Below are 6,694 nucleotides of genomic sequence, written 5' to 3' on the forward strand. Positions count from 1 at the left end.
CTTGCAAAGGGCTTGGCAAGCCCACACCAGAGCTGCCAGTCCTCTTCAAATGCCTCATACAACCCAGAGTTCTGTAGGGCAATACAAAAGGCAAACCTGCAGGCATGTATAAATACATAGACAAAAGATATAGGGTGATGGGGCTGGGAATAGAGAGGGCGCTCACACAGCGGCTGGAGGATCAGGGAAGGTCAACCTTCATGTGGAAGGTGGGCCTGAGCCAAATCTTAGAGGAAAAAAAGGATTCTAAGAGAAAGAAATGAAATGGACATGCAGCCTAGGTAGGGGGGGATTGCCAGTGCAAAAGCACAGAGATGGAAAATGGGGTGTCGCAGGTGAAATGATGAGGGGAAAAAATCATGAGTTCAATTCTCATGCCAAAGGGACATTCAGGTAGAGATGACTTGAAGACAGGAAATATCACATGCGTGTTGTTGTTCAGTCATTTCAATTATATCTGACTCTTCATGATCCTAATTCAAAGTTTTCTGGGCAGAGATATTGGAACAGTTTTCATTTCTTTCTCCAGTCCATTTAACAGATGAGGAAACTGAGGCAAACAAAGGCTAAGCAACTTGCCCAGGGTCACACAGCTAGTAAGGGTCTGAGACCAGATTTGAACTCAAGAAGATGAGTCTTCTTGACACCAGGGCTAGCACTTTATTTACTGTGCCACTTAGCTGCCCTATAATAACATAAATACTAACTACTATGACTTGATGTATTTAAAATATTATTCTGGGGGCAGCTGGGTAGCTCAGTGGATTGAGAGTCAGGCCTATAGATGGGAGGTCTTAGGTTCAAATTCGACCTCAGACACTTCCCAGATCTGTGACCCTGGGCAAGTCACTTGACCCCCATTGCCCACTCTTACTTACCACTCATCCACCTAGGAGCCAATACACAGAAGTTAAGGGTTTAAAAAAAAATAAAATAAAATATAAAATAAAATATTATTCTGAAAAGGAGTCCAAGGCTAGACTTCCAAAGGGTGATAAATCCCAGATTTAGGAGGAAGTAGATTCAGCAAATAAAACAGGAAAGCAGAAAGAGAAATAAGTCATAGAAGGACTAAAAGAGTAGAAATCAGAAGAGAAATTTGAATAATAAAATCCTACAATTTCAGAGCTAGATGGGACCTTAGGGTCCACACACTTCAATCTCCTCATTTCACAGATAAGGAAGCCAAGGTCTAAAAAATTTATGATTAACCTGAACTCACCCAGTGAACTAGTGACAGAAGTCAGGTTTCTTAAGAACAGGGATTATTATTTTTTTTTTTAGGACAGTGCTTGGCACATAGTAGGCACTTAAGAAATGCTAGTTGATTGGCTGACTTCTTGATTATTTCCTTTTACTTCACATACTCTTTCCATGGTAGGAGACAAATACTTTTTGATTAATGAATGAGTTATATAAAAGTAATTTTAAAACATGCTAAGATTCAAAGAGACTAGCATGGAAGAGGATTACAACTTCTAATTTACAGACTTGGAGACAAGAAGCCACATAATCTTTTTAGAAGCAGCTTTGTAAATAGGTCACAAAAGGCCAGCAGCCATATTCAACTTGTTTTCTTGACAATATACTTAATGCTTAGTATCAGACTTAATCCTTTCTTAGCTGCTAAATACAAAGAACCAGAATCCATCAATGATTCCTACATAATTGAAATAAATTCCCAAGCTAAGGATGTTACCATTCAGGAAATGGGCTTTCTGAAAGCGTATCTAAGAAGTCATACCAGTGAACAACTCACACTAATTCCTGCATTTATCAGGGCAATTTGGACTAATGGAATAGCCAATGGATTTTGGATCAGAAGAATTTTAATCAAGTCCCAGCCCTCCCACTGACTACTATATGGACCTAAAGACAGAGCACTTGGCCTCCTTTCCTTCCATTTTCCTCACCTACTTCATATAGACAATAATGAGGATTGTGGTTTGTAAATGTTATGGCATTTAATCCCTGGTACATAGTAGACACTAAAGAAATAATTGTTGGTTTATTTATTGATTTATAAAAATATATCATTATCAATAAACATTTATTAAATGTCTACTCATGCAAAGCACTGTGATTATTGTTGGAATACAAATAAAAGCAAATATGGCATTTTTTCTCAAGGAGCTCACAATGTAATAAGAGATAACAACATGCAAATAACTATGTATAAAAAAGAGATTCAAGATAAATTGAAGATAAGCAACAAAGTACATAAATGCTACATATTATTAAAGAAGTAGGGCAGCTAGATGGTGAATAGATGGAATGAATGGATAGAGCTCTGGACTTGAAGTCAGAAAGACTCAAGTTCAAATCTATCTTCAGATTAGTATGATCCTAGGCAAGTCTCTTAACCCCATTTGCCTCAGTTTCCTCACCTATAAATTGAGTTGGAGAAGGAAATGGCAAACCACTCCAGTACCTTTGTTAAGAAAATTCCAAATGGGTTCATGAAGAGTCAAACACAATTGAAATGACTGAACAACAAACAACAACAAAACTTAAAGGGATGATCTAACTTTTAACAATAGTAATTTCTTCTGCAAGGATAGAGTAAGTATTTTTTTCAATTAGTTCTAAATTTAAAAATCATTTTGAATTTGAAAAAGTAGAAAAACATCTTTGCCATTTTAAAATAGGAATGGGAAATTAGTTAAGGTCACAACTTAGAGTTTCTTACATTGACCAGGTTGAAAGTCTATTTTTGCAAAGCTAAATATCAGGTAATTATAATGACCAATCTTGCTCCCAAGGAAAAGTTGAAGAAATGAATCTTCCTCTTTTTGTTCTTTGTGTTGGATAGGTAAAGGACATGAAGAAACAATAAAGCAAAGTCAAAAGGATGAAAAATATGAAATATCTCATTGGGAAAACAATTGAACTGAAAATAGATAGAATTATTAGACTACCTGAAAGCTATGATCAAAGAAAGAGGTTAGATAATATCAGGAAATTATCAAAACAAATTTCCCCAATATCCTAGAATCAGAGGGTAAAATGGAAATTGAAAAGACTCCACTAATCACCTAACACCACCATCAGTCACCCAAAATGGAAACCCACAGTAATATTAGAGACAAATTCTAGAGCTCCTGGGTCAAAGAGAAAATACTTCAAACACTGGATGAGAGAGAACCATTCAAATACCATGAAACTACAGTCAGGATTACAAAAGGTATAGCAACTACCACATTAAAGGAGTAAATGGCTTAGAATATGATATTCCAGAAGGCAAAAGAGCTGGAATTACAACCAAGAATCACCTGAGTGTGACAGTATAATCTTTCAGGGGGAAAAAATGAATATTCAATGAAATCAAGGACTTTTAAGCATTCCTTTTGAAAAGACCAGAGCTGAATAGAAAATATGACTTTCAAATACAAGCTTCAAGGGAAACATAAAAAGGTAAGCATGAAAGAAAAATTAAACTTTATATTTCTACATGGAAAAATGATGCATATAATCCCTAAGAATTAGGGACATATAGTTAGAAGGAAAATACATAGACAGAGAGCATGAGAGTGGGGTTTAAAAAAAAGATAGATACAAAAAAGGGATGCCAAGGAATAAGGGAGTAGAGAGAAAAAGAATGGGAAAAATTATCTCACATAAAACTGATGTACAAGGGAAAGCTTTTATAGTACAAGGAAAATGGTGGTAGGGGCTGATGGCAGACAGTACTTGAATCTTATATTTAAATTGGCTCAAAGAGAAAAGAAAACATACATAATTAGTAATAGAAATTTATCTTACTTATTCAATAGGGAAATAGCAGGGGAAAGAGATAAGAGAAATGGAGGGTGATATAAGGGAATCTGGATAAAATCAGTGGCCAAAAGCAAAGCAAAATTTAGAGGAGGGGAAAATAAAATGAGAGAAAGAAAGATTAACAGAAGAAAACAGAATGGAGGGAAATGCACAATTAGTCATCATAACTGTGAATGTGAATGGAATGAACTCATCCATAAAACAGAAATTAATAGCAACATGGATAAGAAACCAGAATCCAAGAATATGTTTACAGGAAACACACTTGAAACAAAGAGATACGTGCAGAGTTAAAATAAGGGGCTGTTTCAGAATCTAAAAAAAAAAAGCAGGGGAAACCATCATAATCTCAGAGAAAGTAAAAGAAAAAATATGCCTAATAAAAAGGAATAAGAAAAACTATATTATGCTAAAAGGCACCAAAGACAATGAATATAAATACTATGAATATATGCACCAAATGGCACAATGTCCAAATTCTTAAAAGAAAAGTTAAATTAATTCTAGGAGGAAATAAACAGTAAAACTATGTTAGTGGTGGGACTTTAACTTTCTCCTGTCAGAGCTAGATAAATCTAACCATAAAATAAATAAGAAAAATGTTAAGGAGGTAAATAGAATCATAGAAAAAATAGATATGATAGACTTCTGGAGAAAATTGGGAATAAAAAGAACCTTTTTCTCAGCTGAACATGTTACCTTCAAAAATATTGACCATGTATTATATAGGCATAAAAACCTCACAACCAAATGCAGAAATATTGAATACATCCTTTCCAGAACATGATTCAATACAAATTATAATCAATAAAGGGATATGGGAGCATAGATTAAAATTTAATTGGAAACTAACAGAACACCAAAGAATGAGTGTGTCAAAAAAAATAGTAGAAACAGTAATTTCATCAAAGAGAATAACAACAATGTATTGACATACCAAAATTTGTGGGATGCACCCACAGTAGCACTTAGGGAGAAATTTATGCCTCTAAAGGCAAGCATCAGTTAAAGAAAGAAAGAGCAGATCAATGAATTGGGCATGCAACTTTAAAAAAAACCTATAAAAAGAACACATTTTAAATCCCCAATTAAAAACAAAATAGAAATCCAAAAAAATCAAAGGAGAGATTAATAAAACTGAAAATTGGTTGGTTGTGTCCTTTTTAATGTCCAACCAAACTCTAAGCACTCCTCAGTGCCAGCTTTCACCACCTTCTGTGGTCATTGAAAGAAAGTATTCTTATTCACCTTTACTGCCAAGGGAAGTCTTTACATGCCTGGGATAAGCAAAATGTGATTATACAATCGATGCAGAAAAGTTGACAAAATGCAACAGTCATTCCTATTAAAAAACATTTTAGGGGCAGCTGGGTAGCTCAGTGGAGTGAGAGTCAGGCCTAGAGACAGGAGGTCCTAGGTTCAAACCCGGCCTCAGCCACTTCCCAGCTGTGTGACCCTGGGCAAGTCACTTGACCCCCATTGCCCACCCTTACCACTCTTCCACCTATGAGACAATACACCAAAGTAAAAAGGTTTCAAAAAAAAAAACATTTTAAAGCATAGGAATAAATGGAGTCTTTCTAAAATTAAGACATATTGTCTAACTAAAACCAAGAGCAAACATGATCTGTAATAGGACTAAATTTGAAGCATTCTTATATAATATCATGGATGAAGGAAAGATATCCATTATCACCACTATTATTCAATATTGTACTAACAATGCTAGCTTTTTCCATAAGACAAAAAAAGTTGAAGACATTAGAATAAATAATGAGTATATAAAGTTATCACTCTTTGCAGATGATACGACAGTATACTTAGAGAATCCTGGAGAATCAACTAAAAAAATAGTTGAAACGATTAACATCTTCAAATAAGATGCAGGATATAAAATAAATTCACATAAGCCATTAGCATGTTTATATAATATTAACAAAACCCAGCAGCATGGGATAGAAAGAGAAATTCCATTTAAAATAACTGCAGACAATATAAAAATACTTGGGAATCTACCTGCAGGGAGCCAGAAGTTAATAGTTTGCCCAAGTCACACAGATAGTGGCAGGGTCAGAATTTGAAACCAGGTCCTCTAATTCCCAAGATTATCATTTTATAAACAAGGAAACAGATACTCAAAGTGGGAAATTCTCTCTCTCTCTCTCTCTCTCTCTCTCTCTCTCTCTCTCTCTCTCTCTCTCTCTCTCTCTCTCTCTCTCCTCTCTCTCTCTCTTTTTCTCTCTCTCACCCCAGGGAGCACACAAAAATTTTGTTGACAAATCCCACATCTCTTAACTCCTAGTCCAGTTCTCTATTACCACAACCATTGAAAGGTTGAAAAGCTGTATGGTACAATGGAAAAACCACTTGTCCCTGCAGTCAAAGGATCTGAGTTAAAATCCCACCTCTGATATTTACCACCTCTGTGACTGCCAACAAATCACGTAAGTTCCCACGGCCTCAGTTCACTCATCTGTAAAAGGAAGGGGTTGGGCTAGATGACCTCTCTGGTCCCTTCTATCTCTAGACCAAAAAAACTTTGATAAAGACAGACTTTGCCGACCAAGATCCCAAACTAACTACTGTGAGGCCAAGCAGTGAGACTCAAACTTGACCCCTAGTTTTTGATGTGAATCCGTTATAAAGAGGTGAACATGGGGCAGTGCTAAGAGGAAGAAGAACCTGGTCTCTGCTTCTTTTGCCTAAAGAGGAAAAAGCAGAGCACCTGTTGCATGGGAGACACCAAAGCCCTCCCAGGAAGACAATGAACCTAAGCCAATCTGATTCCCAAAGCACAGCAAGTTCTGATTCTAGCCAGGTGAAACATTGAGTACTGGCAGGCCAGTTCGTCTCCTAGGCAGAGCATCTTGTTCAAGAGCATCCAAAGGAAAAACAGAATTAGGGTATTGTCCTCTAA

Source organism: Gracilinanus agilis, chromosome 1, assembly GCF_016433145.1.
Source record: "Gracilinanus agilis isolate LMUSP501 chromosome 1, AgileGrace, whole genome shotgun sequence".
NCBI lineage: Eukaryota > Metazoa > Chordata > Mammalia > Didelphimorphia > Didelphidae > Gracilinanus > Gracilinanus agilis.